This window comes from Pelobates fuscus, chromosome 11 (assembly GCF_036172605.1).
Source record: "Pelobates fuscus isolate aPelFus1 chromosome 11, aPelFus1.pri, whole genome shotgun sequence".
NCBI lineage: Eukaryota > Metazoa > Chordata > Amphibia > Anura > Pelobatidae > Pelobates > Pelobates fuscus.
This window is the reverse complement of record NC_086327.1, coordinates 2,833,627-2,857,844: the sequence shown is the minus strand read 5'-3', so window position 1 is coordinate 2,857,844 and position 24,218 is coordinate 2,833,627. Positions and strand designations below refer to the sequence as shown.

The following is a 24,218-nucleotide window of genomic DNA, read 5'->3' as shown; positions in this document are numbered from 1 at the left end:
GTAGTTATGGTGCTTGTGGTCTTCCATTAACAGGTATTTTGGGACATATAGCGTAGCACTGTTTGGACATGTTATTCTCTCAATATACTCTAGAAGTTATTCCCAAATAATAATATGCCTGTATATGTTATGGTGGCTGTAGAAAATCGTACTGACCGCACTAAATTCCCTATTAGAAAATTACAGATTATAAACAATCAATAGCAATGATTATTTCAGTATTCAGTGTTTTATTTTTGTAAATCACTTTTTACTATGGTTTTACAGTAAAATAGAGTGCAGAGGGGAAAAACAAAAAAGAAACATAATATTTATATAACGAAGCTTAGAATATAAACATTGTTATAGACACACCACATAGCAAATGCTGTCCATATATGATATTGGGAGTTTATGGGAACTTATAGCCAGGTTAATTGTTAAGGAACGCATAACATAACAATCAGTGTCATTACGAAACATTCCCTGTCTGTACCCTACATGGTACAACTTGGTTATCAATGGAGTAATCTCGACCTGTCAGTCTAGTGAGTGTTTTGTCAAAAGAGGTAAGAGAGAATTAATGGGAGAATTATGGATATAAAGTTACAATGCCCCCTATATTGTGTATGGGGTGGATTATATTTATCAATACTTTTAATTTGACAGCCAGCTATGTCTAAATATCAAACATTTTATTATGCAGATTATAGAAATAATATTTACTAATGATAAAAAAAAAAAACACAGAGCAATTCCAAATTTTCTAACATGTAACGCATAAACTCGACAAATACCCCAAAGAGCTTGCAATCTTTCTCTGTTTCCTTTGCTGTACGTTAAGATACTCTTCCTGATCTGTAACATACCGTGGGGTTACTGTATTCCAGATCCAAGATTGGAAAGATGAAGACAAACACAGTCTTTCTGCTCCTGGGTGTAGGTGAGTTTTATGAAATTCTAATATTGACGATGCAAATCTGGGGTTTTAAATGTGTTCAATAAATAATCAAAGTAGCAAAAAAAAAGAATTCTTTTAATCAATCTTAACATTCATTTCACCGTGTATTTTGTTCAGATATGTGATTTTAAAGTAATGACAAAATACAGTTTATTTTAAATGAAGCAATTTTCAGAAAGGTAATTTAAATAACTCTGACATAGCAAGAGGCCGAGGGATTAATTAAACATTGTTTGCAGTCCCTCTGAGAGCACTGCCTGAACTTATTCTAAGATACATTTATGTAACAGGAAGTCGAAAATGAAAAATAAAGTTACTTTCTCTGGTAACTAATATATCACATACTATTGTCATTAAGAAAATAGTCACCATGTTTATTCCTTAAAAAAGATATTTAACACACTATAGTCACCCAGATCACTTCAGCTCAATGAAGTTGTTTGGGTGCCAGGTCCCTCAGGTTTTCACCCTGCAGATGCAAACATACAGGGAGTGCAGAATTATTAGGCAAGTTGTATTTTTGAGGATTAATTTTATTATTGAACAACAACCATGTTCTCAATGAACCCAAAAAAACTCATTAATATCAAAGCTGAATATTTTTGGAAGTAGTTTTTAGTTTGTTTTTAGTTATAGCTATTTTAGGGGGATATCTGTGTGTGCAGGTGACTATTACTGTGCATAATTATTAGGCAACTTAACAAAAAACAAATATATACCCATTTCAATTATTTATTTTTACCAGTGAAACCAATATAACATCTCAACATTCACAAATATACATTTCTGACATTCAAAAACAAAACAAAAACAAATCAGTGACCAATATAGCCACCTTTCTTTGCAAGGACACTCAAAAGCCTGCCATCCATGGATTCTGTCAGTGTTTTGATCTGTTCACCATCAACATTGCGTGCAGAAGCAACCACAGCCTCCCAGACACTGTTCAAAGAGGTGTACTGTTTTCCCTCCTTGTAAATCTCACATTTGATGATGGACCACAGGTTCTCAATGGGGTTCAGATCAGGTGAACAAGGAGGCCATGTCATTAGATTTTCTTTTTTTATACCCTTTCTTGCCAGCCACGCTGTGGAGTACTTGGACGCGTGTGATGGAGCATTGTCCTGCATGAAAATCATGTTTTTCTTGAAGGATGCAGACTTCTTCCTGTACCACTGCTTGAAGAAGGTGTCTTCCAGAAACTGGCAGTAGGACTGGGAGTTGAGCTTGACTCCATCCTCAACCCGAAAAGGCCCCACAAGCTCATCTTTGATGATACCAGCCCAAACCAGTACTCCACCTCCACCTTGCTGGCGTCTGAGTCGGACTGGAGCTCTCTGCCCTTTACCAATCCAGCCACGGGCCCATCCATCTGGCCCATCAAGACTCACTCTCATTTCATCAGTCCATAAAACCTTAGAAAAATCAGTCTTGAGATATTTCTTGGCCCAATCTTGACGTTTCAGCTTGTGTGTCTTGTTCAGTGGTGGTCGTCTTTCAGCCTTTCTTACCTTGGCCATGTCTCTGAGTATTACACACCTTGTGCTTTTGGGCACTCCAGTGATGTTGCAGCTCTGAAATATGGCCAAACTGGTGGCAAGTGGCATCTTGGCAGCTGCACGCTTGACTTTTCTCAGTTCATGGGCAGTTATTTTGCGCCTTGGTTTTTCCACACGCTTCTTGCGACCCTGTTGACTATTTTGAATGAAACGCTTGATTGTTCGATGATCACTCTTCAGAAGCTTTGCAATTTTAAGAGTGCTGCATCCCTCTGCAAGATATCTCACTATTTTTGACTTTTCTGAGCCTGTCAAGTCCTTCTTTTGACCCATTTTGCCAAAGGAAAGGAAGTTGCCTAATAATTATGCACACCTGATATAGGGTGTTGATGTCATTAGACCACACCCCTTCTCATTACAGAGATGCACATCACCTAATATGCTTAATTGGTAGTAGGCTTTCGAGCCTATACAGCTTGGAGTAAGACAACATGCATAAAGAGGATGATGTGGTCAAAATACTAATTTGCCTAATAATTCTGCACTCCCTGTAGTTTCAGAGAAACTGCTATGTTTACATTTGGGGTTCAGCCAGCCTCTAGTGGCTGTTTTCCGGACAGCCACTAGAGGCACATTGCGATGCTGGAGGAATATTATGCCTCCATCGTGCAGCGCGTCCATAGGAAAGCATTGAGAAATGCTTTCCTATGGACACTTTGAATGCGTGCGCGGCACTTGCCGCACATGCGGATCCGCTGACGTCAGTGGGGGAGGAGAGGTGTACCTATCAGCAGTGTACCTATCAGCTAAGTTTTTTATTATTATATATTTTTCTTCACGGGTGTCCGTGTGTTTGTTATCTGGGGAGGAGAGGTACCTCGGCGCTGGATTAAAGGACCACTATAGGCACCCAGACCACTTCAGCTTAATGAGGTGGTCTGGGTGCCAGGTCCAGCTAGATTTAACCCTTTTTTTAAATAAACATAGCAGTTTTAGAGAAACTGCTATATTTATAATAGGGTTAATGCAGCCTCTAGTGGGTGTCTCATTGACAGCCGCTAGAGGGCTTCCGCGTTTCTCACTGTGATTTTCACAGTGAGAAGAAGCCAGCATCCATAGGAAAGCATTGTGAATGCTTTCCTATGGACTGGCTGAATGCACGCGCGGCCCTTGCCATGCATGCGCATTCAGCCGGTGACGGAAGAAGAGGGAGGAGAGGAGGAGGAGAGCTCCCCGCCCCGGCGCTGGAGAAAGAGGTAAGTTTAACCCCTTCCTCCCCCCAGAGCCCGGCGGGAGGGGATCCCTGAGGGTGAGGGTCCCCCAAGGACGACATAGTGTCAGGAAAACGGGTTTGTTTTCCTGACACTATAGTGATCCTTTAAGAATAAGTCTATAAAATATGGCGTATCACGTTGTCGCCTCTTTGACGTGTACTTATCATAAATCTTCTGACAATTTCTAAACATTCATTAGGTTCTGTGACAGACCCCTTTTGGAGTAACAGATACCATCTCGGAGAATTGCCTTTTTACCTGGATTATTGTGGACTTCGGGTACTTCTGGATCTGTACGGTATACACAGCCACGTGGGGAGAACATTGGGTCGCGGCCATTTTGACCGCACGAACTAGTGTCCGAACACTCACGAACTTTGCACACGACGATTTTCCACTTTACCGGTAACTTACACCCATGCTGTTCGACAGATCCAGAGTACCAAACTAGAGACACCAGATCCACGAGAGAGTTTTCGTTTATGTTATGTGGTTCCAGAGTAAATGGTGCAAACGTGTAGCTAGCGAACGGCCCAACCGATCTAGAGGATTTTCACGTATATTGTTCCCCTAGATCCCCGTTCCCTAATACACGTAGCACATTGTATTTCCGTTACATATTGTGTGTATTATTAAACATTATAATAACTGTGAAATATTCTGCCCGGTACAGTGGGAGGGATTCCCACTGTAAATGTATTATCTCCTCCGGATACGGGGAGGAGTTGTTGTACGGCATAAAAGCCCGAGCTGCAGAATAAAGATTATTCCTACTTTGACCCTCAACACAGAGTCTCGTCTCGTGCTTGGAGGGGATGGTTATTATACTGATTCGTATTCTCTGGAAACGTGTTTTGTTATAGCTGACTTCATCTTGGGGGAAAGGACACCTTCCTAGCGGCGTAAACCCCTACTACTCCGGGGTGCCGCTACAGGTTCACTCTGGCAGCCATGTTTCTATTGACCTTCAATAAAGTGAGGCAGGACAAGCAATGTTACAAGAGTAAAATCATTGAATTGGATAATTACTGTTCGTCTATTATTCTATAAATGAGAAATTCGGTACCGTTCACTAGAATTACAATTGTAGAGAATCTCTAGTTAAAGCTGCTGAACTGGACGCAGAGCTGACGGGGAGAATATTTTCTAATTTGACTATTTTGGCTGTAAATGTGAAATTCACTAAGAATTCCTGACGATTCTCGTTTTAGTAAATAACCGTGTTTCTATTTTCTCTGGATACCTGGCAATGCACAGATTATTGAATAACCCTGTAAGTTATAGCTTTTTCTGTATCTATCATTCTACAAGTGATGATGTCACTAACAGCAAAATGGCCACCCCCTGTACACGGATATTGTAACTTTCACAAAGGATTCTCACAGCATTTTGTAACTAATTCTTATTAGGTGTGATTAGTCTCTTCTGAGGTTATATTAGAATCAGATCTGTAAATGAGCAAGCTGTACTTTCATTATTGGGTTTGTTTAAGCATGCAGTGTTATTGCCGTCTGTATAATAAACTGATCTCCTGCTCTTTTAGTTCTGTGTCTGGCGCTGGTAAGTCAAGCTAACGAAGTAACAGGTAAGGAAATGTCCACCTATTAAACAGCACTGCTGAGATTATTCAGCAAAATCAATCAATCTATCTATCTATACAGTATCTCTCTCTCTCTCTCTCTCTCTACACATTATCTATCTATCTATCTATCTCTCGCTATCTATACATCTCTCTCTCTCTCTATCTATACAGTATCTATCTCTCTCTCTCTCTCTATCTATACAGTATCTCTCTCTCTCTCTATTTATAAAGTATCTATCTCTATCTCTCTCCTTTATTATCTGTCTACCCTCCTCACTTTAATTCTCCACTTCTTCTGCCTATCCTCTATAAATCCTGACGTCTTCCCTTCCTCACTTGTTCCCCCTCCTGTCTCTAATTCTTCATTTGTCCCCCTCCCCTCACTAATTCCCCATGTGTTCCCTCTCACCTCTCTAATTACCAACATATCCACTCTCACTTCCCACTTCTTTTACATTCTTCACCTTTATTACTCCACACTCGCTCCCCCTCCCCTCTCTAATCTCCTACTTGCCCCCTCACCTTTCTAACTCCCCACTCTAATCCCCTACTTGCTCCCACCCCTCTCTATTTCCCTACTTGCCCCCTCACCTTTCTAACTCCCCACTTTAATTCCCCACTTGCTCCCCCTCCCCTCTCTAATCCCTCACTTGCTCCCCCCTCTCTAATTCCCTACTTGCCCCCTCACCTTTCTAACTCCCCACGTGCTCCCCCTCCGCTCTTTAATTCCCCACTTGCCCCCTCCCCTTTCTAACTCCCCACTTGCTCCCCCTCCGCTCTCTGATCCCCTAGTTGCTCCTCCTCCACTCTAATTCCCCACTTGCCCCTCCCCTTTCTAACTCCCTACTTGCTTCCCCTCTGTTCTCTGATCCCCTGGTTGCTCCTCCTCCCCTCTCTAATTCCCCAGAAATTGAATAACCTTCCTAGCTAGTACAAAGGGAGAAAAGGCTGTGCCAATAAGAAAAAAGTCTCACTAATGTAACAGGATAAAATAGGGTGCAATCCTCAGGAGTTGGTAGTTGAAAAATTAAAATAAAATAAAAGTCTCACTAAATAAGAGGATAAAAGTGGGGGGCTGATCCTCAGGAGTTGATCCGTCCGGATGGTTAAAATATCCATATATATGAAAAGACAAAGGGAGATAAAAACAACCAATGGTGCAATACGCCAGAGTCCAGAAGTGGTATTGTAGAAATGACAGGTAATACACTCACATTTAGTAGAGCCATAACCAGCTCTGGCGTGGAGGGCGTGCAGTTGTTTGATTCCCACTTAAAGGATATACAGGAAGGGTGTGGTCATCAGTACAGTCTGGGTATCCACGGCTCCGAATAATAGTAAGAAAACAACAATAGTGCTCTCAATATGGTAAAAAATTAGATATAAATAATTAAAATTATACTCACAAATATAGAGCAGACATGACAGGTGTATAGTCGTTATTTGGGCAGTCGGAATCCAGGACAACCAACCCCATATCCTAACCCAATAACACACAGACACTAGGGAATATGGGAAAATGTGTCCACAGCTTTATTAACCAAATAATAATAATAACAATAACAATAATAATAATAATAATAATAATAACTTAACAAGTAAAACATGGGTCATTGCCCCCCATACTCCGACTCGCATCCTATTCCTTCTGTTAATATATAAAAGGCAATGACCCCCATATAAATAACACACACATATATATATATATATATATATATAACATACACCAACAATAATTCAATACACCAACTTAAAGTGCCAACCATCCATTAACCACGGCAGGGGTATACCCGGATACCCCTACCCACCAGGTTCTGAGCCAACGACAGGACTCGAAACCTATCAACTACCGATGACCACAACTTGTTTGTTTTCCATCACGTTCATCCTGGGGAGCCTATTTCTTCTCCTTCAGCTCCCCATCCCGCCGCTGTGAAAAAACGGGATAACCCCACACGTAACAAAACCAGGGAGGGTGGGTGGGACAAACTCAACCAGGTAGGAAATTAGAAATGACTCACCTAAAATGGCTGCCCATTTAAATAGCCAAACCTACTTACCCATAGCTCCACTCCTTGCTTACTTCCTCCTAACCCCTGTCAAGGCCTTTTTTCGCTTAGCTGCGCTCTAGCTACATGGGGCTACAATACTGCTCTATTGATAAGGCGTTGGAATGATCCCCACCTAGGATTTATTTGAGTGCAGGAACAGATAAAATAGCCAGGAAGGATAAAACTAAGTAAGAATGAATGTAATATACAACAAAAAGAAAATTGGTACAGCTTAGGTGACCAAAATACTTTTATTGCTAAAACACATAAATTAAAACCATAACGCGTTTCACCATATGTGGCTTCTTCAAATGGAGTAAAAACAACAACCTGGCAAACATTGTGTATATAGGAACATAATAAGATTAAAATTGGCGCCTAAAATTCAATTAGCCAATGGAAAAATAGGATTTGGGTAAAATATCAAACATAAATAAAAACCATACAGATTATTAGGAAGATACATATTCATATAGCTTTATTTTTTGTTTGAAACGAGCATTGGATGTATTAGAATTTAATGGTAGTAATGGGACATCTGACCTATGAGTCACAAAAGTCCCAGGGAGTTATGGGTAGTGTAGTTTATCTGGACGGGATTGCTTCCGCCCATAATTTTAATAAGCCGCCCGCACTCATTATCTGTGTGGTCGGCTAGCAGAGAAGATTGAGCACGTGATCAGTTTACATATACCTGATCATGTGTAGAGCATAATATATGCCGGACGCGTACTGAGCATGTGCGGCCGGCTAAGGGGGATGGATGGCGGAAGCGCCATGTTGTGGTTGGCGGCGAGAGCTGCAAACCACTTCCAAGGGGATGAATGGCAAAAAAAGCCATATTGTGGTTGGCGGCGAAAGCCAAAACCACATAATGGGATGCTAATTTAGTGTCGGTGGCGGCATATAGATAGGGGTAGTTATAACAAGGAAGGGGGATTTGTTTAAACTATAAACCTTATACATATAACTATCAGAATACATATAGTAGGATACGTATTGAACATATTTTAAGTGCATAAATATATAAAATAAAGCATATTAAAACATAATAATGAAATGGGCAGCCTGGTGGTAACATATAATAATCACAGTAAAAACCTTCCTCGCTATCCTATGGTCCCTAACTATCCCTTCTACCCCTGCCAGCCAATCAATGGCTAGTGATGTCACGAACCCGAAATTTTCGGTTCGCGAACGGCGAACGGGAACTTCCGCAAACGTTCGCGAACCGGCGGACCGGGCGAACCGCCATTGACTTCAATGGGCAGATGGATTTTAAAACCCACAGGGACTCTTTCTGGCCACAAAAGTGATGGAAAAGTTGTTTCAAGGGGACTAAAACCTTGACTGTGGCATGCCGGAGGGGGATCCATGGCAAAACTCCCATGGAAAATTACACAGTTGATGCAGAGTCTGGTTTTAATCCATAAAGGGCAGAAATCACCTAACATTCCTAAATTGTTTGGAATAACGTGATTTAAAACATCAGGTATGATGTTGTATCGATCAGGTAGTGTAAGGGTTACGCCCGCTTTACAGTGACAGATTAAACTTCCCGATGAACGCACCGCAAACAACCGCAAACAGTCCATTTGCACAACTGCAAACTCCCCATTTGCACATGTTTTAGTGCAAACTAGTCTAACTACTAATATAGTTGAAACATGCTACTTTTATTCATGCCAGACAACCATGCAGGCCAGACTAACAAACATGCCAGGGCGAATCATAGTCAGGGGCGGACTGACCGGTCGGGCACTTCGGACATGGTCCGAGGGCCCGGCCGGGAGGGGGGCCCGCCATCAGGGGGGCCCGGCCGCCCCTTTAAATGCTGCAGCCGCCTGAGCGCTCTCTTAAGAGCGCTCAGGCGGCTGCAGCTTCTCACCTCCCCTCCCCGTAGCGTGGCCGAGCTGCTCTGCGTCCGCGGTGCCGGCCGGAGTGATAGAAAGGTGCACACACACTGAGTGTGCACCTTCCTGTCAGTCCGGCCGGGTACAGGAAACAGAAACTCCTGTTCCGCGCGGAACAGGAGTTTCTGTTTCCTGTACCCGGCCAGACTGACAGGAAGGTGCACACTCAGTGTGTGTGCACCTTCCTATCAATCCGGCCGGCACCGCGGACGCAGAGCAGCTCGGCCACGCTACGGGGAGGGGGTAAAAAGAGAGAGGGAGGGAGGGGGGAGTTAAAAGAGAGAGGGGGCGGGGGTAAAAGAGAGGGAGGGGGGGGAGGGGGGGTTAAAAGAGAGAGGGGGTTGTTAAAAGAGATGGGTTAAAAGAGAGAGGGAGGGGGGTTTAAAAGAGGGAGGGGGGTTAAAAGAGAGGGAGGGGGGGTTAAAAGAGAGAGGGGTGTAAAAGAGAGAGGGGGGTAAAAGAGAGAGGGGGGTAAAAGAGAGAGGGGGGTAAAAGAGAGAGGGGGGTTGTTAAAAGAGAGAGGGAGGGGGGTAAAAAGAGAGAGGGGAGTAGGGGGGTAAGAAGAGGGGGAGGGAGAGGGGGAGGGGGGAGTAAAAGAGGAAGGGGAGAGTAAGAAGAGGGGGGAGGGGGGTAAGAAGAGGGGAGAGTAAGAAGAGAGGGGGGAGTAAAGGGGGTAAAAAGAGGAAGGGGAGTAAGAAGAGGGGGGAGGGGGGTAAGAAGAGGGGGGAGGGGGGTAAGAAGAGGGGAGGGGGAAGTAAGAAGAGGGGGAGAGTAAGAAGGGGGAGTAAGGAGAGGGGGAGGGGGAGTAAGAAGAGGGGGAGAGTAAGAAGGGGGGTAAGAAGAGAGTGGGAGTAAGAAGGGGGTAAGAAGAGGGGGAGGGGGGAGTAAGAGGAGGGCAATTGCCCCCTCCCCTGTCCGCAGGCACCGTGCGGGCAGCCGTCAGGGGAGGGAGGAAGAGAGGACCCGGGAGCTCAGCCTGCAGCTCCTCTGGGTCCTTCTTGCGCGAGCACAGATCGTTGCCGCGGTTACCACGGCAACGTTACGGCTCTTGCGAGAGTAAACTCTAGCCCTGGAGCTACGGGCTAGAGTTCACTCTCAACACTGTGACCACCAGGTATTCCTGGTGGTCGCAGTGGTGAGAGTGAACTTTAGCCCCATAAACACACTGCCCCCACACACCATACACATTCACACACTGCCCCCACACACACACCATACACATTTACACACATTGCCTCACACACACACACATACACTGCCCACCCATACACACACAGCCCCCCATACTAACATTGCCACACACATACACAGCCCCCTCGTACACACATTGCCCCACACACCCTACACATTCACCCACTACACCCCCTCACACACACTGCACCCCTTACACATTGCACCACTGCTCCTATACCCTACTACAGCCTCATATCCCAGCAGACCCCAGGTAAGTTGTCAAACTGTTCTTAAACGGTTTGACTACTTACTCTGGGAGGGGGGCCCGGCCCTCCTGGCACCATAACGACTACACAGAGTAGTAGTGGCTATTGTGCATGGATTATTTCTTTAAATAATCTACGAGTGCCCCAGTAGCCAGCAAGCCAGCCAACCAGCCCACAGGCTGGCCAGTAGACAGCCAGCCAGCCTACAGGCCACCAGTTAGGCTTAAAGCCAGCAAGCCACAGCCAGCCAGCAAGCCACAGCCAGCCAGCAAGCCACAGCCAGCAAGCCACAGCCAGCAAGCCACAGCCTGCCAGCCGCAGCCAGCAAGCCCACAGCCAGCAAGCCGCAGCCAGCAAGCCCACAGCCAGCAAGCCGCAGCCAGCAAGCCCACAGCCTGACGGCAGTAGCCAGCAAGCCCACAGCCTGCCAGCAAGCCCACAGCCTGCCAGCCGCAGCCTGCCGGCAGTAGCCAGCAAGCCCACAGCCTGCCGGCAGTAGCCAGCAAGCCCACAGCCTGCCGGCAGTAGCCAGCAAGCCCACAGCCTGCCGGCAGTAGCCAGCAAGCCCACAGCCTGCCGGCAGTAGCCAGCAAGCCCACAGCCTGCCAGCAAGGCCACAGCCTGCAGCCGCAGCCAGTAAGCCCACAGCCTTCCAGCAAGCCCACAGACTGCCAGCCAGCAACAGTAATTAAGGTAAGAGGAGCCAACTTGGCCTAGGTATCAGCTATGTTGTGTTGCTATATTGTGAATAGGAACCAGAGTGTTGGAGAGACCCCCCTCCAGGCCCCATTAGACTCCATTGTAGTCTCTAATGGGACCTGGAGGAAATTCTTTCTAACACACTCTCTAAAGGACACTGAGATAGCCTCTGCTAGAATGCTCCCCCCCTCCATGGCCCATTAGCCCTCAATTGTAGTCTCTACTGGGGCCTGGAGGCGACTGTTTCCAGCAGGGACACTGAGATGGCCTCTGTTAGAAAGACCCCCTTCCAAGTCTATTAGACTCCATAGTAGTCTCTAATAGGGCCTGGAGGGGATTCTTTCTAACACACTCTCTAAAGGACACTGAGATAGCCTCTGCTAGAAAGACCCCCCTCCATGGCCCATTAGCCCTCAATTGTAGTCTCTACTGGGGCCTTGAAGGGATTATTGCACTTTTGTTCCTTGTGTCTAAAGATTGTGTAGGGTGTGGCTGGAGGCGGTGCATGGAGGCGGGACATGGGTGGCGCTTGCTGCGGAGTATGGGTGGGGCCTGTAAGGGGGCCCTTGATTTATTTTGCCCGGGGGCCCTGAGGGTTCTCAGTCCGCCCCTGATCATAGTTAACCACCTCAGATAGTAACATGGCTCCCTCTATATACAGAGTAAACATGGCTCCCTCTATATACAGAGTAAACATGGCTCCCTCTATATACAGAGTAACATGGCTCCCTCTATATACAGAGTAACATGGCTCCCTCTATATACAGAGTAACATGGCTCCCTCTATATACAGAGTAACATGGCTCCCTCTATATACAGAGTAAACATGGCTCCCTCTATATACAGAGTAAACATGGCTCCCTCTATATACAGAGTAAACATGGCTCCCTCTATATACAGAGTAACATGGCTTCCCTCTATATACCGTGTAAACATGGCTCCCTCTATATACAGAGTAAACATGGCTCCCTCTATATACAGAGTAACATGGCTCCCTCTATATACAGAGTAACATGGCTCCCTCTATATACAGAGTAAACATGGCTCCCTCTATATACAGAGTAAACATGGCTCCCTCTATATACAGAGTAAACATGGCTCCCTCTATATACAGAGTAACATGGCTTCCCTCTATATACCGTGTAAACATGGCTCCCTCTATATACAGAGTAAACATGGCTCCCTCTATATACAGAGTAACATGGCTCCCTCTATATACAGAGTAACATGGCTCCCTCTATATACAGAGTAACATGGCTTCCCTCTATATACAGAGTAAACATGGCTCCCTCTATATACAGAGTAACATGGCTCCCCTCTATATACAGTGTAAACACGGCTCCTCTCTATATACAGAGTAGCATGGCTCCCTCTATATACAGAGTAAACATGGCTCCCTCTATATACAGAGTAAACATGGCTCCCTCTATACACAGAGTAAACATGGCTCCCTCTATATACAGAGTAACATGGCTCCCTCTATATACCGTGTAAACATGGCTCCCTCTATATACAGAGTAACATGGCTCCCCTCTATATACAGAGTAACATGGCTCCCTCTATATACAGAGTAACATGGCTCCCCTCTATATACAGTGTAAACACGGCTCCTCTCTATATACAGAGTAGCATGGCTCCCTCTATATACAGAGTAAACATGGCTCCCTCTATATACAGAGTAAACATGGCTCCCTCTATACACAGAGTAAACATGGCTCCCTCTATATACAGAGTAACATGGCTCCCTCTATATACCGTGTAAACATGGCTCCCTCTATATACAGAGTAACATGGCTCCCCTCTATATACAGAGTAACATGGCTCCCTCTATATACAGAGTAACATGGCTCCCCTCTATATACAGCGTAAACATGGCTCCCCTCTATATACAGCGTAAACATGGCTCCCCTCTATATACAGCGTAAACATGGCTCCCTCTATATACAGAGTAACATGGCTCCCTCTATATACAGAGTAACATGGCTCCCTCTATATACAGAGTAACATGGCTCCCCTCTAAATACAGAGTAACATGGTGTGGCGAAACCAACCTCGCCACTGGGCCCTGGAGAAGCCTGTTTGCTAGCCTCCTACCTGCTGACTATGGCCCCTGGGTTATTTGGGGCATATTGTACTGTATATTGCTGCTACTGGCCCTTTTAACAGCATCTATGGACATATTGGGACTTTTGGGACTACTGTCCCTTTAAGACTGTGATACATATTCTAGTGTACTGCCTGTAATATTATATGTGTATTAAGTTTAACCTGGGATATGTATGCAGCATTCACTGATTGTTCGGTAGAATCACTCCATTTATTATATTGAGTGAAACTACCGAACAACCAGACCACCCAGGAATAAGTGTGCCTCCAATTACAGTTTGCAACAATGTTGCAAACGGGTAATTGGCAATCATTGTAATGTATTCTTTGTCCTCTGGGTGGCCGCCATTCGGGAAACAAACACGTGGCGGCGGCCATCTTAAACTACCGAACAGCGGTGTTTTGCCGTCGAGTGTCTGGAACTAAAATCGGACACTTGACTAGGCAAACACCGCTGAGACCTCCATACTTCCAGAAATTCGTATGGAAACTACCGAATGACCCGCCGTTCGGTAGAAAGAACCCCATAAACAAGGGAATTCATTCAAACCCTCTCCAGGCTCTATAACACAGGCAATTCGCCTGTTTTCATTCCCTTGTTTGTGACCGACCGCAGGGCCAAAATGCATGGAACTGTTTTCGGATACTTTACCCATGCGGTCGGTCAAATCTTTGGAACCCCATATCTCACGAACCATTCATCCGAATTACTTGAATTTTGGATATGTTGTCCCCCTGAATAAGGGCTATCCAGCGATGCTGGATTTAAAGGTGTACCCCCGGGTTTTGGGGTACATCCAGAACTTGGCTGAAAAAGTGTACCGGATAATTGAGTTTAATGTTATCTGAGGGGAGGGGATGTGTGGGCTGAACCATGTATGTGATTGGTTATTTTATGCCTCCCCCTGGGTGTGGCCTGTATGTGGATTAGTGTAATAAAAGCCAGGCTGGATGAGCCAGTCCAGAGTTCCTGTTTTACCCTCAAAGTGATGTGTCGTCCCATTATTGGGGGAAGGATTTATTGCATGCTGTTCCAGTTGACTGCTAGGAGTACAAGCCTATTCGTATGGTTCCTATTCAATGGTCTACAGCATTCATATGCTTGGGAGAATTTAAAGGTTTCTCGGATTCGGTGATTGTGGTGTCTGCCAGAGTGCTTGGAGTCCTCAGGAAGCACTAGGAGCATCCATTAACGGAGGTACCCAGTCGGGGTGCCAGGCGATCCGTTACATTGGTGGCAAGCGGTGGGATGGCGTCCTAGTGTGAGGTAAAGCAGCTCGGAGACACAGTGCGTTTGGATTTACAATTGAGGGCGACGCTGGTGTGCATACAGCATCCCTGTTTACATAAAGATTTGGGAAAATGGGGTTCGTAGACCCCTGGGCAACACACACACCTGAGGAAGAGAGTGAATTAGAATGGAGAGATAATGCCCGGATAGAATTATGGTACGATGCCCTGGAGGAAGTCCAGTATCAACGGCAGCAGCGCCTTCCTGGTGTCGCATACCGGTTGGAGGAACAAATGGCCTGGCGGATGCCGCTTCTGGGAGACCAACCTGGAGGGCAGCGGGTAAGACAACTCGAGTACCTCGTGGAAAGGGAACTGAGCTTGGACACCTCATACCGGGCACTGTGGTGGTGCACTGTCCAGCCAGAGACGTGGAGGGCAGAGGGCATCCAGCCAGAGGGGGAGAACTACACGAGCCCTGGCCTGTTGTGGAAAGCCTTAGTGGAGGATGTCGACTTCGGCAGTCCAGCAGAGTCACGGTACTGGGCTATCTTTCATTACCAAGGTGAGATGATACAGGGCCCGAGATCTATTGGACTGGGACAAGACCTCCGCCGTTTCACTGCCATGGAACGAGAGCTGGAGATGGACTATGTAGAACTATTAAATTCCTGCCAGCCGCAGAGCAGGGACGCAGACCGGGAAAACTGGGTGGCAGACCCAGACCTGCTAGCCTACAGCTGGGAAAAGGTGGCTGAGGTACCCCCTGCTTCACTACCAGCTGCAGAAGTTGGGGACCTCATAGACTGGTCCTGGAGAGACCCACAGATGGCAGGTGAAGATGGGACCGAGATCTCTCTACCGGCCCTACAGGGATGCTGGGCAGTTGGCCCAGATCCCCAGCGGCAGTCTACGGTTCAGGGAGAGGAGCCTGTTATTACCTCTCCCCAGCGGCAGCACAGCTCACCAAGGGGAGACAGTAAGCCCCTCACCAGCGCAGATGGGACTGTGGTCTCTGCGCCCTGCCTACAGGGAGTACAGAGGGTCAGCCCTGATCCCCAGCGGCAGTCTACAGTGCAGGGAGAGGCGCCTGATACCCCCTCTCCCCACCGACAACCTAACCCACCAAGGGGAGACAGAAAACCCCTCACCAGCGCAGATGGGACCGTGGTCTCTGCGCCCAAGTTACAGGGAGCTGAAGGGGCCGTCCTCCCTCCCCAGCGGCAGTGTGATTTGTTGGGAATTGGGAGCCCAGTCTCCATTCCCCAGCGGCAGTGTGAATCACAGGGAATTGGGAGCCCAGTCTCCATTCCCCAGCGGCAGGCTGAGTTACAGGGGGCAGAGGTAGTTGGTCCTTCCCCCCAGCAGCAGAGTGATATGCCGGGAAGGCAGTGTGAAGTGCAGGGAGAGGAGAGCAGCGTCCTCCCTCCCCAGTGGAAGGCTGAGTTACAGGGGGCAGAGGTAGTTGGTCCTACCCCCCAGCAGCAGCATGATTGTTTGGGAATAGAGAGCCCAGTCTCTATTCCCCAGCAGCAGGACACTGAATTGGGAGGAGAGACAGTCGGTCTCCCTCCACAAAGACTGAAAGTAGGCATGGGAGAGGAGATTGTTACCACCTCTCCCCAGCGACGGATCATCGATGGGCAGAGTGTTCTAATGGGAGAGGAGCTGGTTACCACCTCTCCCCAGCGGCAGCTTAATGTACCAGGGGGAGACTGTAAGCCCCACACCTGTGCAGATGGGACCGTGGTCTCTGCACTTCCAGCACAGGGGGTAGGGACGGTCGGTCCTGCCCCCCCACAACAGGGCTGTTTAGCCAAAGGGGAGACAGTCTGTCTCCAGCAGCAGAGCTGTGTAACTAAAGGGGAGACAGTCGGTCTCCAGCAGCAGAGCTGTGTAACTCAAGGGGAGACAGTCGGTCTCCAGCAGCAGAGCTGCGCAGCTAAAGGGGAGGCAGTCGGTCTCCAGCAAGGCTCCAACCAGACTACTCCCGGGGTAGTGCTGGCACCAGGGCAGAGTACCGCTGGGCTCTGCCCACTCAGCAACCCACCAAAACAGCCTACCAGTCCCCCACACAGCCATGGTGAGGCACCTGGACCTGGACAAGTTTTTCTCTTACTCAGGTGTAGTAACCATTTATTGTGGGTGGGCTGTACTGCTGTTTTTGTTTTGTGGGTGGGCTGCTGGACTAACAAGGGCACTGACCGGCAAGAGGTCAGGTACCCTGTTAGTCTGTTTGGAAAAGGGGAGAAATGTGGCGAAACCAACCTCGCCACTGGGCCCTGGAGAAGCCTGTTTGCTAGCCTCCTACCTGCTGACTATGGCCCCTGGGTTATTTGGGGCATATTGTACTGTATATTGCTGCTACTGGCCCTTTTAACAGCATCTATGGACATATTGGGACTTTTGGGACTACTGTCCCTTTAAGACTGTGATACATATTCTAGTGTACTGCCTGTAATATTATATGTGTATTAAGTTTAACCTGGGATATGTATGCAGCATTCACCTGATTGTTCGGTAGAATCACTCCATTTATTATATTGAGTGAAACTACCGAACAACCAGACCACCCAGGAATAAGTGTGCCTCCAATTACAGTTTGCAACAATGTTGCAAACGGGTAATTGGCAATCATTGTAATGTATTCTTTGTCCTCTGGGTGGCCGCCATTCGGGAAACAAACACGTGGCGGCGGCCATCTTAAACTACCGAACAGCGGTGTTTTGCCGTCGAGTGTCTGGAACTAAAATCGGACACTTGACTAGGCAAACACCGCTGAGACCTCCATACTTCCAGAAATTCGTATGGAAACTACCGAATGACCCGCCGTTCGGTAGAAAGAACCCCATAAACAAGGGAATTCATTCAAACCCTCTCCAGGCTCTATAACACAGGCAATTCGCCTGTTTTCATTCCCTTGTTTGTGACCGACCGCAGGGCCAAAATGCATGGAACTGTTTTCGGATACTTTACCCATGCGGTCGGTCAAATCTTTGGAACCCCATATCTCACGAACCATTCATCCGAATTACTTGAATTTTGGATATGTTGTCCCCGTGAATAAGGGCTATCCAGCGATGCTGGATTTAAAGGTGTACCCCCGGGTTTTGGGGTACATCCAGAACTTGGCTGAAAAAGTGTACCGGATAATTGAGTTTAATGTTATCTGAGGGGAGGGGATGTGTGGGCTGAACCATGTATGTGATTGGATATTTTATGCCTCCCCCTGGGTGTGGCCTGTATGTGGATTAGTGTAATAAAAGCCAGGCTGGATGAGCCAGTCCAGAGTTCCTGTTTTACCCTCAAAGTGATGTGTCGTCCCATTATTGGGGGAAGGATTTATTGCATGCTGTTCCAGTTGACTGCTAGGAGTACAAGCCTATTCGTATGGTTCCTATTCAATGGTCTACAGCATTCATATGCTTGGGAGAATTTAAAGGTTTCTCGGATTCGGTGATTGTGGTGTCTGCCAGAGTGCTTGGAGTCCTCAGGAAGCACTAGGAGCATCCATTAACGGAGGTACCCAGTCGGGGTGCCAGGCGATCCGTTACACATGGCTCCCTCTATATACAGTGTAAACATGGCTCCTCTCTATATACAGAATAACATGGCTCCCTCTATATACAGAGTAACATGGCTCCCTCTATATACAGAGTAACATGGCTCCCCTCTATATACAGTGTAAACATGGATCCTCTCTATATACAGAGTAACATGCCTCCCCTCTATACAGGGGCGTACCTGGAGCATTTGGCACCCGGGGCGGATCCTTCATTTGGCACCCCCCTCCCCAACTTTGAAATGTAAAAAACAGCTGCAATTTTTTTTAAATGTATGTTTACGCAGTGTGTGTATAGTGTGTACAGTGTGTGTATATTGTGTGTTTAGTGTGTGTATAGTGTGTGTATAGTGTGTGTATAGTGTGTGCAGTGTGTGTATTGTGTGTGCAGTGTGTGTATTGTGTGTGCAGTGTGTGCATAGTGTATGCTGTGTGTGTATAGTGTGTATATGTGTGCAGTGTGGGTATATTGTGTGTTTAGTGTGTGGGTATATTGTGTGTATAGTGTGTGCAGTGTGTGTATAGTGTGTGCAGTGTGTGTAGTGTGTGTGTATAGTGTGTGCATAGTGTTTTCAGTGTGTGCATAGTGTGTATATGTGTGCAGTGTGTGGGTATATTGTGTGTTTAGTGTGTGGGTATATTGTGTGTATAGTGTGTGCAGAATGTGTATGCAGTGTGTGTAGTGTGTGTGTGTGTATAGTGTGTGCCTAGTGTATGCAGTGTGTGAATATTGTGTGTATAGTGTGTGTATAGTGTGTGTGTATATTGTGTGTAGTGTGTGTATAGTGTGTGCAGTGTGTATATAGTGTGTATAGTGTGTGCAGTGTGTGTAGTGTGTGTATAGAGTGTGCAGTGTGTATGCAGTGTGTGTGTATATTGTATGCAGTGTGTGCATACTGTGTACAGTGTGTGTATAGTGTGTACAGTGTGTGTATATTGTGTGTATACTGTGTGTATAGTGTGTGTATAGTGTGTGTGTATAGTGTGTGCAGTGTGTGTATGTAACGGATCACCCGGCACCCCGACTGGGTACCTCCGTTAAAGGATGCTCCTAGCGTTTCCGGAGGACTCCAAGCACTGCAGCAGACACCACAACCACCGAATCAGAGAAGCATATGAATCCTCTCAAGCCTCTGAATGCTGTAGACAGTTGAATAGGAACCATACGAATAGGTTTGCACTCCTAGCAGTCAACTGGAACCGCATGCAATAAATCCTCCCCCAATAATGAGACGACACTTCACTTTGAGGGTTAAAACAGGAACTCTGGACTGGCTCATCCAGCCTGGCTTTTATTTCCATCTCACACATACAGGCCACACCCAGGGGGAGGCATAAAATAACCAATCCGAGATATGGTACAACCCACACATCCCCTCCCCTTAGCCTGAGAGATAATCCACTTATTATACAGTTTAAAACATAACTTTTACACAATATCTGTAACTTCAAAACCATACATCACATTCACATAAAAATACATATCCACAATCAATCCATTCAGGGGAACAACATATTAAAAAATGGCATGGATCAGACCTGGGGTTCAAAAGTTAGTAAAGTATCTTTTAAAACCCCTAGCTTTCCAGGTTTACAGGGCCTTCTCTGTGCTGGAGAAGTAATTCAATTATCTCCCAGCACAGAGACAGACTCCATTAAGCACATGGGGACACAAAGACAGTAAAACACTTTAAAATACATAAATTCACCTTTTACACATAACACACAGACATTTCACCTATCCCCAGATAGCTGGGATCTGCGCGCACAAAACTACCGAATAGCGCGCATATCCTACTCACACAGTACAATTGCCATGGAGCTAAAGTCTTTTCCATAGTCTTTCATTATATGAATAGGCTCCATGGTATAGCTATCTGGGGTATCACATTCCCATAAAGTCTGGTCCATAGTCCAAAGGCAAGAGGCGGGCAATCAGCCCCCTCCAAGGACACGTGGCGAGGTCGGTTTCGCCACAATCCCCAAAAGTCCCAATATGTCCATCGATGATTTTAAAAGGGCCAGTAGCAGCAATATAAAGTACAATATGCCCCAAATAACCCAGGGGCCATAGTCAGCAGGTAGGAGGCTAGCAAACAGGCTTCTCCAGGGCCCAGTGGCGAGGTTGGTTTCGCCACAGTGTATAGTGTGTGCAGTGTGTATAGTGTGTGTGTATAGTGTGTGCATAGTGTGTACAGTGTGTATAGTGTGTGCAGGGTGTGTATAGTGTGTATATAGTGTGTGCAGTGTGTATAGTGTGTATGCAGTGTTTACGCAGTGTGTGTATAGGGTGTATTCAGTGTGTGTATAGTGTGTGTATAGTGTGTGTATAGTGCGTGCAGTCTGTGTATAGTGTGTGCAGTGTGTATGCAGTGTGTGTAGTGTGTGTATAGTGTATGTAGTGTGTGCATAGTGTGTACATTGTGTGTATAGTGTGTACAGTGTGTGTGTATAGTGTGTGCAGTGTGTGTATGCAGTGTGTATAGTGTGTATGCAGTGTGTATGCAATGTGTGTAGTGTGTGTGTATAGTGTGTGCATATTGTATGCAGTGTGTGCATAGTGTGTACAGTGTGTGTGTATATTGTGTGTATAGTGTGTGTAGTGGGTGTATAGTGTGTGCAGGGTGTGTATAGTGTGTGTGCAGTGTGTGTATAGTGTGTATGTAGTGTGTATAGTGTGTGTATAGGGTGTATGCAGTGTGTGTATAGGGTGTATGCAGTGTGTGTATAGTGTGTGCAGGGTGTGTATAGTGTGTGCAGTGTGTGTATAGTGTGTATGCAGTGTGTGTATAGTGTGTATGCAGTGTTTATGCAGTGTGTGTATATGGTGTATGCAGTGTGTGTATAGTGCGTGCAGTGTGTATAGTGTGTATAGTGTGTATGCAGTGTGTATGCAGTGTGTATGCAGTGTGTGTATAGTGTGTGTATAATGTGTGTATAGTGTGTGCAGTGTGTATGCATTGTGTGTATAGTGTGTATGCAGTGTGTGTATAGGGTGTATGCAGTGTGTGTATAGGGTGTACAGTGTGTGTATAGTGTATGCAGTGTGTGTAGAGTGTGCATAGTGTTATGCAGTGTGTGTGCAGTGTGTGCAGTGTGTGTGTATAGTGTGTGCAGTGTGTTTATAGAGTGTGCAGTGTGTGTATAGTGTGTGCAGTGTGTATGCAGTGTGTGTAGTGTGTGTATATTGTGTGCAGTGTGTATGCAGTGTGTGTAGTGTGTGTGTATAGTGTGTGCATATTGTATGCAGTGTGTACAGTGTGTGTATAGTGTGTACAGTGTGTGTAGTGTGTGTATAGTGTGTGCATAGTGTGTATGCAGTGTGTGTATAGTGTGTGCAGTGTGTGCAGTGTGTGTGCAGTGTGTGTGCAGTGTGTGTGTATAGTGTGTGCATAGTGTATGCAGTGTGTATAGTGTGTGCAGGGTGTGTATAGTGTGTATAGTGTATGCAGTGTGTGTAGAGTGTGTATAGTGTATGCAGTGTGTGTGTGCAGTGTGTGTATAGGGTGTATGCAGTGTGTATAGTGTGTGCAGTGTGTGTCTAGTTAGTGCAGTGTGTATAGTGTATACAGTGTGTGCAGTGTGTATGCAGTGTGTGTAGAGTGTGTATAGTGTATGCAGTGTGTGTGTGTAGTGTGTGCAGTGTGTGTATAGTGTGTGCAGTGTGTATCGTGTGTGCAGTGTGTATGCAGTGTGTGTAGTGTGTATATTGTGTGCAGTGTGTATGCAGTGTGTGTAGTGTGTGTTTATAGTGTGTGCATAGTGTATGCAGTGTGTGCATAGTGTATGCAGTGTGTGCATAGTGTATAGTGTGTGTGTATAGTGTGTACAGTGTGTGTATATTGTGTGTATAGTGTGTGCATAGTGTGTGTATAGTGTGTATGCAGTGTGTATAGTGTGTATATAGTGTGTATGCAGTGTGTGTATAGTGTGTGCAGTGTGTGTATATTGTATGCAGTGTGTGCAGTGTGTATAGTGTATGCAGTGTGTGTATAGTGTGTGCAGTGTGTGTATAGTGTGTAGAGTGTGTGCAGTGTGTGCATAGTGTGTGTGCAGTGTGTGCGCAGTGTCTGTAGAGTGTGTATAGTGTGTGCAGTGTGTGTGTGTAGTGTGTGCAGTGTGTGTATAGTGTGTGCAGTGTGTATCGTGTGTGCAGTGTGTATGCAGTGTGTGTAGTGTGTGTATATTGTGTGCAGTGTGTATGCAGTGTGTGTAGTGTGTGTTTATAGTGTGTGCATAGTGTATGCAGTGTGTGCATAGTGTATGCAGTGTGTGCATAGTTTATAGTGTGTGTGTATAGTGTGTACAGTGTGTGTATAGTGTGTGTATAGTGTGTATGCAGTGTGTATAGTGTGTATATAGTGTGTATGCAGTGTGTGTATAGTGTGTGTATAGTGTGTGTATATTGTATGCAGTGTGTGCAGTGTGTATAGTGTATGCAGTGTGTGTATAGTGTGTGCAGTGTGTGTATAGTGTGTGCATAGTGTGTAGAGTGTGTGCATAGTGTGTAGAGTGTGTGCATAGTGTGTGTGCAGTGTGTGCGCAGTGTCTGTAGAGTGTGTATAGTGTGTGTAGAGTGTGTAGAGCGGCGGGTGGGGGCCCTAAATGAACCCCCCCCCTCCCCCATCAAAGGTGACTAGGGGTCCCCAAGCCCCTAGTCACACAACCAAATAATAAAATAAATAAAGCCCCTACCTACCCCCCTCACCCTAAAAAATAGCGAGGGGGGAATAACATTTCTTTTTTCTAAAATCTTCATTTTTCAGCCCCAAAAAAGGCAAAATAAAAAGCCATCATACCCGTCGAACTTAAAAATAAAATAAAAAACCCGAGTGCAAAAAAAATTAATCCATCTTCCCCCATGGAGGGCTCTGTAACGGACCGTTTCACTTACAAGAGGATAAAACCCAGTTTAGGCGATAATCCCCTTTCCAGATGCACAGGCAGCTACTGTAAACACCATTCTCCCGACTGGAACCACACGAACACTGGAACAGCTGAACAAGAAAAGCAGACATCGGCTTACACTCTTGGCAGTCAGCATACAATCCCATTCCCCCAAAGACCGAGACGACACATCGCTTTGAGGGTTAAGCAAGACTCTGGACTGGCTCCTCCAGCCTGGCTTTTATTACAATAATCCACATACAGGCCACACCCAGGGGGAGGCATAAAATAACCAATCCGAGATATGGTACAACCCACACATCCCCTCCCCTTAGCCTGAGAGATAATCCACTTATTATACAGTTTAAAACATAACTTTTACACAATATCTGTAACTTCAAAACCATACATCATATTCGCATAAAAATACATATTCACAATCAATCCATTCGGGGGAACAACATACTCAAAAATTGCATGAATCAGACCAGGGGTTCAAAAGTTACTAAAAGTATCTTTTGGGCCCTGGCTTGCAGCATGGCACAATCTGGCTCAAACAGAAGTAAAACATCCCCACAATGCACCCCGGCTTCCTCCCTTCTGCCCTGGAGATAATTGGAGAAGTAATCCAATTATCTAGGACTAGAGTCAGACTCCATTAACCACATGGTTGCAAAAAGACAGTAAAAGACATAAAATTACATACTGATACATTTAACACATAAAACACACATTTCTACATATCCCCAGTTTAACTGAACACATAAATACCTACATAATATTAAGCAGGGTTAAAGTACCATGTTCTACAGTCTTAAAGGTACAGTATCACAAAAGTCCCAATAAGTTCACGGATGACCCTTAAAGGCCCAGTAGCAGTAATATAAATCATTACATGCCCAAATATAGTTTTTATAGAGCAATGTGTCCCGGGGCCGTAGTCGCAGGGCAGGAGGCTAGCAACCAGGCCTCTCCAGTTCACAGTGGCAAAGCTGGTTTCGCCACAGGCTCCGTGTCAGTGTTTATCAGGGATCCT

At 45.9% G+C, this 24,218-nt stretch overlaps 1 long non-coding RNA gene across 1 annotated transcript in view; it reads left to right on the top strand.

The window, feature by feature from the left end:
• Positions 1 to 862: 862 nt before the first annotated feature.
• LOC134577350 (uncharacterized) overlaps positions 863 to 24,218 on the top strand; it is a 39,950-nt gene continuing 16,594 nt past the window's right edge. The window contains exons 1-2 of the long non-coding RNA XR_010085989.1: positions 863 to 922; positions 5,257 to 5,298. This is a non-coding gene — a long non-coding RNA (uncharacterized LOC134577350). The remainder of the gene's footprint in view (positions 923 to 5,256; positions 5,299 to 24,218) is intronic.